The sequence below is a fragment of the Bos javanicus genome, chromosome 20 (genome assembly GCF_032452875.1).
Source record: "Bos javanicus breed banteng chromosome 20, ARS-OSU_banteng_1.0, whole genome shotgun sequence".
NCBI lineage: Eukaryota > Metazoa > Chordata > Mammalia > Artiodactyla > Bovidae > Bos > Bos javanicus.
In genome coordinates, this window is record NC_083887.1 from 51,891,695 (window position 1) to 51,903,747 (window position 12,053).

The following is a 12,053-nucleotide window of genomic DNA, read 5'->3' on the forward strand; positions in this document are numbered from 1 at the left end:
ATTACCATCTCCTTAGAAAGTTCCTACAGGTTCTTTCCCAGAGTTCTCAATTCTATTTCCTTAAAGGTAACCACTCTCCCAATTTTTTCCACTGAAGATTATTTTTGTCTATTTCAGAAACTCAAAAATTAAACCATACATCTTCAGTTCAGTTCAGTTTAGTTTGCTCAGTCGTGTCCAACTCTTTGAGATCCCATGGACTACAGCTCACCAGGCCTCCCTGTCCATCACCAACTCCCCAAGTTTATTCAAACTCATGTCCATTGAGTTGGTGATGTGATCCAACCATCTCATCCTCTGTCGTCCCCTTCTCCTCCTGCCTTCAATCTTTCCCAGCATCAGGGTCTTTTCAAATGAATCAGCTCTTCGCATCAGGTGGCCGAAGTATTGGAGTTTCAGCTTTAGTATCGGTCCTTCCAATGAACACTCAGGACTGATCTCCTTTAGGATGGACTGATTGAATCTCCTTGCAGTCTAAGGGACTCTCAAGAGTCTTCTCCAACACCATAGTTCAAAAGCCTCAATTCTTGGGCACTCAGCTTTCTTTATAGTCCAACTCTGACATCTGTACTTGACTACTGGAAAAACCATAGTCTTGACTAGATGGACCTTTGTTGACAAAGTAATGTCTCTGCTTTTTCATATACATCTTCTGACATTCTATGAATTGTTTAACCATCTTTTGTGATAATTATGTTAACCATTTTATAGAATAGCAAATGAAACTGTCCAGAATTATCAGTATTATAAAATATAATCATGATACTTTCTTCCTTAAATGCTTTGATTTTATAAAAGTTACTATTGATGATTACATTTTAAAACATTGCCCAGAAATAATCAAGCTTTACTAATGTCTTGGGCAAATTTTTTTAAGTAATATTTTTCTTTGTATTTGTATAAGTTGATGATCTCAAATAAATCTTCAAGTCTCTAAGTCTATGCTAATTACTGATGAAAATGTCATTTTATTCCCTTTACATTTATGTGTTGCTTGTGCTTTCAGTAATTTTTGTTTGTTTATAAGATGTCTATGTCTATTATTTTTCACAATATAGTTTAGGACAGCTTTACATTCAGAAATTTAAAAGTTTGTTCCTTTATTTACCAATTGTTATTTGAACTTTGAATCTTCCCTTTTCAGTGATTTAGGTTTCAATTCCGTTCAGTTCAGTCACTCAGTCATGTCCAACTCTTTGTGACCCCATGGACTGCAGTATGCCAGGTTTTCCTGTCCATCACCAACTCCAAGAGCTTGCCCAACTCATGTCTATCAAGTTAGTGATGCCTTCCAACCATCTCATCCTCTGTCATCCCCTTTTCCTCCTGCCTTCAATCTTTCCCAGCATTAGGGTCTTTTCCAATGAGTCAGTTCTTTACATCAGGTGGCCAAAGTATTGGAGTCAGCTTCCGCATCAGTGCTTCCAATGAATATTTAGGACAAATTTCCTTTAGGATGGACTGGTTGGATCTCCCTACAGTCCAAGGGACTTCTCCAATACCACAGTTCCAAAGCATCAGTTCCTCAGAGCTCAGCTTTCTTTATGTCAGGGGAGTGTAATCTCCTCAGTTCTGTCTTGTCACAACAACAATTTGAAGTGATGGATGTTAAAGCCCTCAGCAGATCAATGCTCTCTGACAGCCTGTGTTATAGCTCTTGGACAGATCAGTTCTATTTAGAAAATAAAGGAAAATACATCCTCAAACCACGAGGGCATGCCGACTCAAAAGATACAAAGAGAAGAGAAAGAGAGAACAAGTGTGCGCGTGTGGGAGAGAGAGACCCCCGGCCCTTTGGCTCCTCTTTTTATGTTTTTTTCCTCCCCCGGGCCTGCCCTATGTAAATTGGGCTAGCCACGAGTGCTGTTTGTTCTACCTGAGGTCCTCACTCAGTCCTCGGGCCTTCCTTTGTTCTATTTTCACGGGCTTTTCCCTTCCTCGTTGTTTAGCCACCGCCATTCTGGACTCCTTTTTTCTATTCTAACTACCTAACAGTCAGTAAACACAAATTTAATACAAATATCCAAGAAGATAATATTCTGTAGAAGAAAAGGAGAAATTAAGCAAAATATCAATTTTTCATATAGATCCAGGAATGGGCTTACATGATATATCCAATTGTTTGAGAAGCATAAATTAGCAGGGACAAAAGAAAGCCTTTGACCTTTCAACAGAGAGTACTGCACCTTAATAAACATGAACCAATAAAGATAAGGAATCAGTTCACTTAGATGGAGTTTGTCTCATTTCCGACTGGAAGGTTTAATGAAACAGGGCAAAAGAAAGGAGTTATAGAGGCATAGAAACAGACAAGGTCAATGCTTTTTAATACCACAGTCAGCTAGGCAAAGGTGATCTTGGAGAGGCACAAAGTGGTGGCATGAAGCAAGATCTTAATTCTGTGCCAGGAATTACATCTTGGTAGCCTGGGTGAAAACCAGGAATCCTAGCTACCAAACCAGCAAGGGCTAAAGGGTGGAAGCTATTTTTCCCTGGTACTTGACCCCAGTGAAAAATGCATTTCTCACAGGGGCTAAGCCTGTAAACACAGGCACAAATTTTATTATTAGAGACATAGGATGACTGCAATTGGAAGAAAAAGCTTGTTTAAACAGAGAAAGCTTGTTTAGTTAATATGGAAGCAAGGCAGAGATGCATACCCGAAGATAAAGGATGTGCACATCCCCATTAATGTTGAGGAGTATAGGAAGGAGGTGGTTAAATCATTTTATAGGGCAGTTCTTCCAGGCCTTTGTTTACCTTTGGCCAATTATCTGGCTTCTTTTTCCAATCTGACCTGTGCTAGGATCCTCTCTAATACGTGTGCACAACTTTCTTCCAGTATAGATTTCAATGTAAAGCTGTCTAGGAGAAGCATGACTTATTATGGCTTGGCATCCCCTTATTTTTGAACCTTAAGAAGCATTTCTGCACATCTATGATGTCTCCTGTGCCCCAAAAATGGGAAATACATGGCCTCTTGATCTTTTGCTCAAACAAGGTTTAAGCCCTTTCTGTTCCTGCATAACTATTATCATAAGGTGTCCACAGGAGACAGAGCCTGGCTATTCACCCTGTTTCAGTTGTTACTTCCATTTCAGAGAGCAAGCAGGAGGCTGGTTGTAAATATCTAACCTGGAGCCCACCTATTGAGCTAGTTGTAAGGGTCCCACCTGAAGTCCACTTTTTTTCCTGCCCCATGAAGTGTAAACAGGAAGCTAGTTGTAAATGCCTAGCCTGGGGACCATCTATCTCTTGCCTCAAAGGCAATTTATTTTCCTGTATTTATCCCAAATTCATTTGTTTTCTCTTTATAGTCTCTACCAACATAGTAACGAGAAATGCAGTCAGTATAGATTCCACTCTGGCAAACAGTCCAATGAAACAAAAATGCATTTGGTAAAATAGTCATTGTATCTTAATCTATTTTTTATAACTTTGGGAATTAACATGTAGAATTATCTATAAAAAAAATAACTAATGGAAAAGAGAAGGAATCATCCATAAGTATATAAATGATACTGCTGGATTCTATGTTTTCTCCATACTCTTATTAAATCTGTTGTAAAATATACTTTACAGTTTCCATTCTTAACCTGCCTCATGTTTAACCTTCTAAATGTCTTATATTTCAAGTAAGACATTTATCTGTAGGATGAATGACAGTGAACCTCAGAAGGAGTATTATAAAACTAAATCTAAATTTAATTGCACATTTCAAAATGTCAATATAATAAAATGAGGGTGTTCTGAGCCCAAACTACTTTATTTCTAGATGAGAAATTTGTTTTAGAAATGCACATTTTTTAACATGCCAAATAAATATGATTGCACAGTAAACATTTGAAAGGTGAAGTCTGACAATTGATGACTAGATGTATTGTCAGCGGGAAAAACGGTAATCTGTTGAGAAAGATATGTACACAATTAATCATAATAATTAAACCAACAAAACTATAATACCTGTTTCTCTGTACTCAAAGAATCAAGAAAATTAAAGCAACAGGATTTCAAATTAGGCTAATAATAAGAAAAAAAAACATTTTAAAAATATGATGATTTAAAGTATTTTAACCAGTTTTGAGTAGAGTTTCAGACAAATATTACAGTGCATTTCTCAGCCATTCACTGATCCTTTAGCCTCTATTTTGCTGTTTTCCTGTTTGCCCATTTCTATTCCCTTCTAATCTTAAAATAATCTAATTATAGAAATGAGATCACTAGGCAATTTAAACTATCTCCTGTTACTCATTCTTGAAAGCACACTATGCCTTGTCTAACCTTGATTCTTTTCCTACATAAAAATAGGTAAGAATGAAGAATTAAGTAATTAAAGAATGATTAGCTCTCTACCCTCAACAACACCCTAAGCAATCCTACATGCAAATCAGGAGGGCAAGATAATATCTGAAGAAAGAGTCAGTCAGTTTGCACTCAATGGACCCTGGTTCAGAAACCAACCTCCTGCTTAGATGATTCACTGAGATTATTCTTCCTCATTCCTCCCCACCCCCCTCTAAAAACTGTCCTAACTGAGCAAAATCTTCAGAGTTAGTTTCTGGAGTCCATCATCTCCCCAGACTGGAACTTTCCTAATTAAAGCTCCTTTCTTTCTAGTAAGACTTGCCTCTTGAATTATTGGCCTGTGAGTGAGGAGAAGCCAAACCTAAGTTTGGAAACACTCTGTTGTGAGTTTTAATAGTGTGCTTTCCTTGGCTCCAGTTGTTTTTCTAAATCTTTAGAGAGTCAGCTTTGCGGCTTACTGGAAGCCATTTCTATATTTACAACCTAGATCAGGTGTATCCCACCTGTTATGGACTGAATTGCGTCCTCCTAAATTTGTATGCTGAAGTCATAACCCCAGGTACAACAGAATGTGACTGTATTTAGAGATAAGGCTTTTAAAGAGGTAATTAGGTTAAAATGAGACCATTATGTTTGGAACTAATGCAATATAACTGTTGGCCTTATAAAAAGAGATTAGTATATACAGAAATGCACCAGTACCACACATGTAAGGAGTGATAACAAGGTGAAGAGTTAGAAAGGGACAGGGCAAAAGATCTCAGAGGAAACTAACCGTGCCAGAAGCTTGACCTTGATGCCAAGCCTCTGGAGTTGTGAGAAAATAAATCGGTATTCTAAGTCACTCAGTTTGTAGTGTTTTGTTACGGTGTGTGCTGTCAGAAGTTGTGTCAGATTCTTGGCTATCCCATGGACTGTAGCCTGCCAGGTTCCTGTGTCCATGGGATTTCCCAGGTAAGAATACTGTAGTGGATTGCCATTTTCTTCTCCAAGGGGTCTTCCTGACCCAGAGATCAAACCCACATCTTCTGCATTAGTAGGCAGATTCTTTACCACTGAGCCACCTGGGAAGCTCGTGTTGCTACAACAGCCCTAGAAAACTAACACATTGCCATTTTTAAGATTATTGACCTAAGTATTTATACTTAATTAATTCTTTCTGGTAAAATACATAGTTGGTTTATTTTATCTTTGCTCTGGCTTGACAGCTTGTGTATGTGCATGCTCAGTCACTCAGCTGTTTCCTACTCTGTGCAAAATCATGGACTGTAGCCCACCATGCTACTTACTCTGTCCATGGGAATTTTCTGGCAAGAATAGTGGAATGGGTTGCCATTTTCTCCCCCAAGGGATCTTCCTGACCCAGGGATCAAACCAGCATCTCCAGCGGCTCTTGCATTAGAAGGTGGATTCTTTACCACTGAGCCACTAGAGACTGACATAATGTTTAACAATAAAATTAGGTAACAGAAAAATAGTCCACTGTTAATATGCACCACACCTCCTTTATCTATTCCTGTGTTGATGGACATTTAGGTTGCTTCCATGTCTTGGCTTTTGTAAACAGTGCTGCAATGAACATTGTGGTGCATGTATCCTTTTGGATCATGTTTTCCTCTAGATATACACCCAGGAGTGGGATTGCAGGGTCATTTGGTACATCTAGTTTTAGTTTTATGAGGAACCTCCATACTATTCTCCTGCTGAAGGAAATGGCAACCCACTCCAGTATTCTTACCTGGAGAATCCCAAGGACAGAGGAGTCTGGCAGGCTATAGTCCATGGGTTCACACAGAGTCAGGCAAGAAGGCAAGACTGAAGCAATTTAGCATACTGTTCTCCATAGTTGCTGTACCAATTTACATTCTAACCAACAATGTAGGGGAGTTCCCTTCTCTCCACACCCTCTCCAGCATTCATTATTTGTGGATTATTTTAAGATTGCCAATCTGACCACAGTGAGGTGATATCTCATTGTAGTTTTTTATTTGCATTTTTCTAATAGCTAGTGATGTTGAATATCTTTTCATGTGCCTATTGACCATCTGAATATCCTCTTTGGAGAAATGTCTATTCAGATCTTCTGCCCATGTTTTGAGTCAGTTGTTTGTTTTGATGCTGTTAAGCATCACAAGCTGTTTATAAATTTTTGAAACTAAACTCATCAATCACACCATTTGCAAATATGTTCTCCCAACCTGTGGGTTGGGAGCCATTAAAAAGAATGAAATAATGCCTGCCATTTGCAACAACACAGATAGACCTAGAGAGTGTCATACTGAGTATAGTAAAGCAGAGAGAGGAGAAACATCATATGACATACTGTATATGTGAAATCTAAAAACAAATGATACAAATGAACATATTTACAAAACAGAAAGAGGCTCACAGACTTAGAAAATGAACTTACAGTTGCCAGAGGGAAGGGAAAGTTACGGACTTTGGGAAGGTCATGTACACAGTAGTATATTAAAGTGGATAACAAGTACTTACTGTATTGTACAGCACATGGTACTCTGCTCAGTGGCATGTGGCAGCCTGGATTGGGGGGGAGTTTAGGGGAGAATGAATACATGTATATGTATGGCTGAGGCACTTTGTTGGTTACCTGAAACTACCACAACACTGTTAAATGGCCATACTCCAATACAAAGTAAAAAGTTTAAAGTTTGGCAGGAAAAAAAGTCAAGTAACAGATGCTCAGAATTGGAAATCTAGCATTACTTATCTGAACTGGTTGGGTTTGAAGGCAAAGATGATTCTATTCTTGGAGATGGAAATCAATAGTGCATGACACACAATGGCAAAGGGTTAAATAATCACAAAATCAACCTACTGGAAACAACATTGGTAGACTGAGCAGCTAGGTTTGACTTGCATAGTTTGAAAAATTCAAGTGATAGGGAACAACAATCAAGTTCTTCAAGTCCAATAAGTTGAAAAATAGAAAAAACGGTAACCTAAGGCCTTAACACCCTATTTGAAACAATAAAGAGATGTTAAATAAGTAAATTACAGAAGAGAATATTTGAATGCCCTATAAGATGAAAGGTTGTTTGTTGAATATATTTTTTTTTAATTTAGAAAATGTATTTTGAGAACATTTTAAGCAAAAATGAAATGAAACATTTAAGAAGAGATGGCAAGAATACACAGAAGAACTGTACAAAAAAGAGCTTCACGACCTAGATAATCATGAAGGTGTGATCACTGACCTAGAGCCAGACATCCTGGAATGTGAAGTCAAGTGGGCCTTAGAAAGCATTGCTATGAACCAAGCTAGTGGAGATGATGAAATTCCAGTTGAGCTATTTCAAATCCTGAAAGATGATGCTGTGAAAATGTTGCACTCAATATACCAGCAAATTTGGAAAACTCAGCAGTGGCCACAGGACTGGAAAAGGTCAGTTTTCATTCCAATCCCAAAGAAAGGCAATGCCAAATAATGCTCAAACTACCGCACAATTGTATTAATCTCACACACTAGTAAAGTAATGCTCAAAATTCTCCAAGCCAGGCTTCAGCAATATGTGAACCATTAACTTCCTTATGTTCAAGCTCCTTTTACAAAAGGCAGAAGAACCACAGATCAAATTGCTAACATCCGCTGGATCATGGAAAAGGCAAGAGAGTTCCAGAAAAACATCTATTTCTGCTTTATTGACTATGTCAAAGCCTTTGATTGTGTGGATCACAATAGACTGTGGAAAATTCTGAAAGAGATGGGAATACCAGACCACCTGACCTGCCTCTTGAGAAATCTGTATGCAGGTCAGGAAGCAACACTTAGAACTGGACACGGAACAACAGACTGGTTCCAAATAGGAAATGGAGAAGGAAATGGCAACCCACTCCAGTGTTCTTGCCTGGAGAATCCCAGGGACAGGGGAGCCTGGTGGGCTGCTGTCTATGGGGTCGCACAGAGTTGGACACGGCTGGTAATGCTCAAAATTCTCCAAGCCAGGCTTCAGCAATACGTGAACTGTGAACTTCGTGATTTTCAAGCTGGTTTTAGAAAAGGCAGAGGAACCAGAGATCAAATTGATAATATCTGCTGGATCATGGAAAAGGCAAGAGATTTCCAGAAAACCATTTATTTCTGCTTTATTGACTATGCCAAAGCCTTTGACCATGTGGATCACAATAAACTGGAAAATTCTGAAAGAGATGGGAATACCAGACCACCTGACCTGCCTCTTGAGAAACCTGTATGCAGGTCAGGAAGCAACAGTTAGAACTGGACATGGAACAACAGACTGGTTCCAAATAGGAAAAGGAGTACGTCAAGGCTGTATATTGTCACCCTGTTTATTTAACTTATATGCAGAGTACATCATGAGAAACGCTGGGCTGGAAGAAGCACAAGCTGGAATCAAGATTGGCGGGAGAAATATCAATAACCTCAGATATGCAGATGACACCATCCTTATGACAGAAAGTGAAGAGGAACTAAAAAGCCTCTTCATGAAAGTGAAAGAGGAGAGTGAAAAAGTTGGCTTAAAGCTCAACATTCAGAAAACGAAGATCATGGCATCCAGTCCCATCACTTCGTGGGAAATAGATGGGGAAACAGCGTCAGACTTTATTTTTGGGGCTCCAAAATCACTGCAGATGGTGACTGCAGCCATGAAATTAAAAGATACTTACTCCTTGGAAGAAAAGTTATGACCAACCTAGATAGCATATTCAAAAGCAGAGACATTACTTTGCCAACAAAGGTCTGTCCAGTCAAGGCTACGGTTTTTCCTGTGGTCATGTATGGATGTGAGTGTTGGACTGTGAAGAAGGCTGAGCGCCAGAGAATTGATGCTTTTGAACTGTGGTGTTGGAGAAGACTCTTGAGAGTCCCTTGGACTGCAGGGAGATCCAACCAGTCCATTCTGAAGGAGATCAGCCCTTGGAAGGAATGATGCTAAAGCTGAAACTCCCATACTTTGGCCACCTCATGCGAAGAGTTGACTCATTGGAAAATACTCTGATGCTGGGGGCATTAGAGGAGGGATTGGGGCTCTGAGGGATTGGGGGCAGGAGGAGAAGGGGACAACAGAGGATGAGATGACTGGATGGCATCACTGACTCGATGGACGTGAGTCTGAGTGAACTCCGGGAGTTGGTGATGGACAGGGAGGCCTGGCGTGCTTCGATCCATGGTGTCGCAAAGAGTTGGACATGACTGAGCGACTGAACTGAACTGAAATGGCGTCAAACCAGCCCTGTGTGTGTTAGCATTCAGTCGTATCCGAATCTTTGTGACTGCATGAGCCCTCCAGGCTCCTCTGTCTATTGGATTCCCCAGGGAAGAATACTGGAGTGGGAAGCCATTCCCTTCTCCAGGGATCTTCCTGAGCCAGGGATCAAACCTAAATCTCTCGCACTGTAGGCAGGGAAGCCGGCAGGGAAGCCCTAGCACCAAAAATGAGAAGAAAATGAACAGAATACATTGGATTACAATTTTTGGCTAGTGATTGACAGGCTCCAAGGCTACAACCTCTGAGAGAAGCATAATTAATGAGATGAGCCCCCTGAAAGCCAGGGCTCTTAGTCTTTGACAATTTTCTCACTAAGGACAAAGCAGGGAAGCTTCACTGAGCTAGGAACTTTCTATTCTTTCTTATCCTAGTTGGTGCCTTTTTATTAGTGTCCTTTTACTGTTTCCAGAGAATCCTTTGTTGTCCTTTCTCAATATTCCTCACAGTCCTTAACCCCCACTTTCCTTCTGGTCTAAGTTGGGAATCTTTTGATTGTTTACATTGAGAAATATTAGTGCACTTCCCATGATTCAAGAAAAAGTTGCCAAAAACAAAAATACTAAAGCACTTAAAAATTTTTAACCAATCTTGGCATCCAAACAAACAGGCAAAAAAGAACCCCTAATTAGTAATTATTTAATAAGTAAACAAACATTATTTCTCAATTTTAATGAAAGCCATATATCATATAATTGGAAAAGAAAAAAACTAATTTGTGTATTTTCAAGGTTTTACTTTGAAAAACATATGCAGAAAAAATTAACTGTAATGACAAAAATCAATTTCTATGAAAGATTATATTTCATGCCTGATTCATATAGAGTAGTAAATGTTTGAGTTGATTTATTTATGCTATAAATGCTTATATGAAATCATATCACGTCAACTTTCATCATGATTTTATATTCCAAAATGATCATACACCCTTCTACTTCTGAGAGATGTAAATGTTCTAAAAAGCCTGATTAAATTTCATCTTGTAAGTGGAACTACAACTTAAACATCTTGAATTTGTGTGAAGAGTACTAATAGATAAAACCCACACATGCAAGACATTTTTAACTATTTCCCTTTGAAATAACTGGCCATAAATGTATATTCACGATTTTTAAGAAATAATAAAATGAGTATGTTGTGCTAGAAAGAATCCCAAGCTTAGTTTTTTTGCTCAAACATGCTATGAATTACCTAAGACTTGATTCATTCTTAAAAGTTGATCTTAAAAATTGAAGTTGGTTTTATTACCTCTCTATGGCAATTTTGGTGGTTTTACCCTCTTCATTTCTTCACAGCAGAATCCAAACTACAAAATTAAAAAGTACAGCTTTAAAAATATCCAGATTCTCCCTCAAGTTCTGTGTGTGTTTCACATAATTAATGCAGTAAGAATATATTTATGCCAATATATTTTATCAATTGTTCATTGATAAAAAATTCTTACTTTACAACCTTGCATTTAATTCAATTTAATTAAGTATAGCAAACTTTGTTTTTTTTCTTTTTAATTCTCTACAGGTACCAGGCTACAGGTGCAGAGAGAAGGAAAATAACACGTGGCCTTGTCCTTGAGAGCTCATTCTCTAGAGTGATTGTTAGACCAAAAAAAAAAAAAAAAAGGCCAGTGTATACTTTACCATCTACATTTGATTTTATTTCTCAGATATTATGGAGAAATTTCTGTTCATCTCCCAAATTCACTTATTGAAATTTTCACTTATATTACATTAAAGAAGTGATTAAGTTAAAATAAAGCAATAGAATGGGCCCTAATGCATTATGACTGGTATTCTTGTAAGAAATTAAACTTTGAATCTGAGAATGTAAAAAAATATTATGTTGCAGGAAAAGGGGGGAATTTTATGTGATATAGCATTATTAACTAAAGTACATATTTTGTGCAAACTTCACAAAATTTTATGTTAGGGTCCATTATTTGTTTTCATACCTTATTCAGTAATCTACATTGTATTTAGTTGAATGGAGCAACCTCAGCAGCATGCAACAAATTCTGATAAATTCTCTTTTCATTTTTATTTTATTACAAATATTTCTGATTTTCCTTGTTATGTCTTCTTAGATACAGTCATAATTTAAAAGTGGACATTTAATGTCCAATACGTGGGGTTTTCAAATTATCATTGATATTAATTTCTCATTTTGATGTTAATTTCTCATTTAAATGTTTTCTTCTCTGCAATTTCCCTCTGATTTTTTTCAGTCTTTTCACTTTATTGGTTTTCAATGACTAAGTCAAAGATCTCTCTTGGCAAATGTCACATTGAACTTGAAAATATGTGGGCTATTTTCAAATCTTTTGATATTAAATTCTAACATAATTACACAATAATAAAAGAATAGAATCTATATGATTTAAATAACTTTAGACCACTAAATTTTTTTCACCTTATTTTTTGTCCCTGGATATGTTCCCGTGTCCCTTGGTTTATAGTCTATGGGAACTTGAATAGAATTTGTATCCAGCTGTTGTGTGAAAATTGT

The 12,053-nt window shown here is 37.8% G+C and overlaps 1 long non-coding RNA gene across 1 annotated transcript in view; it reads right to left on the reverse strand.

The window, feature by feature from the left end:
- Positions 1-3,759: 3,759 nt before the first annotated feature.
- The window catches only part of LOC133233724 (uncharacterized), a 327,664-nt gene continuing 319,370 nt past the window's right edge, over positions 3,760-12,053 (reverse strand). Inside the window, exons 3-5 of the long non-coding RNA XR_009731811.1 lie at positions 10,800-10,857; positions 6,799-6,843; positions 3,760-3,903 (exon numbers count right to left, since the gene is read on the reverse strand). This is a non-coding gene — a long non-coding RNA (uncharacterized LOC133233724). The remainder of the gene's footprint in view (positions 3,904-6,798; positions 6,844-10,799; positions 10,858-12,053) is intronic.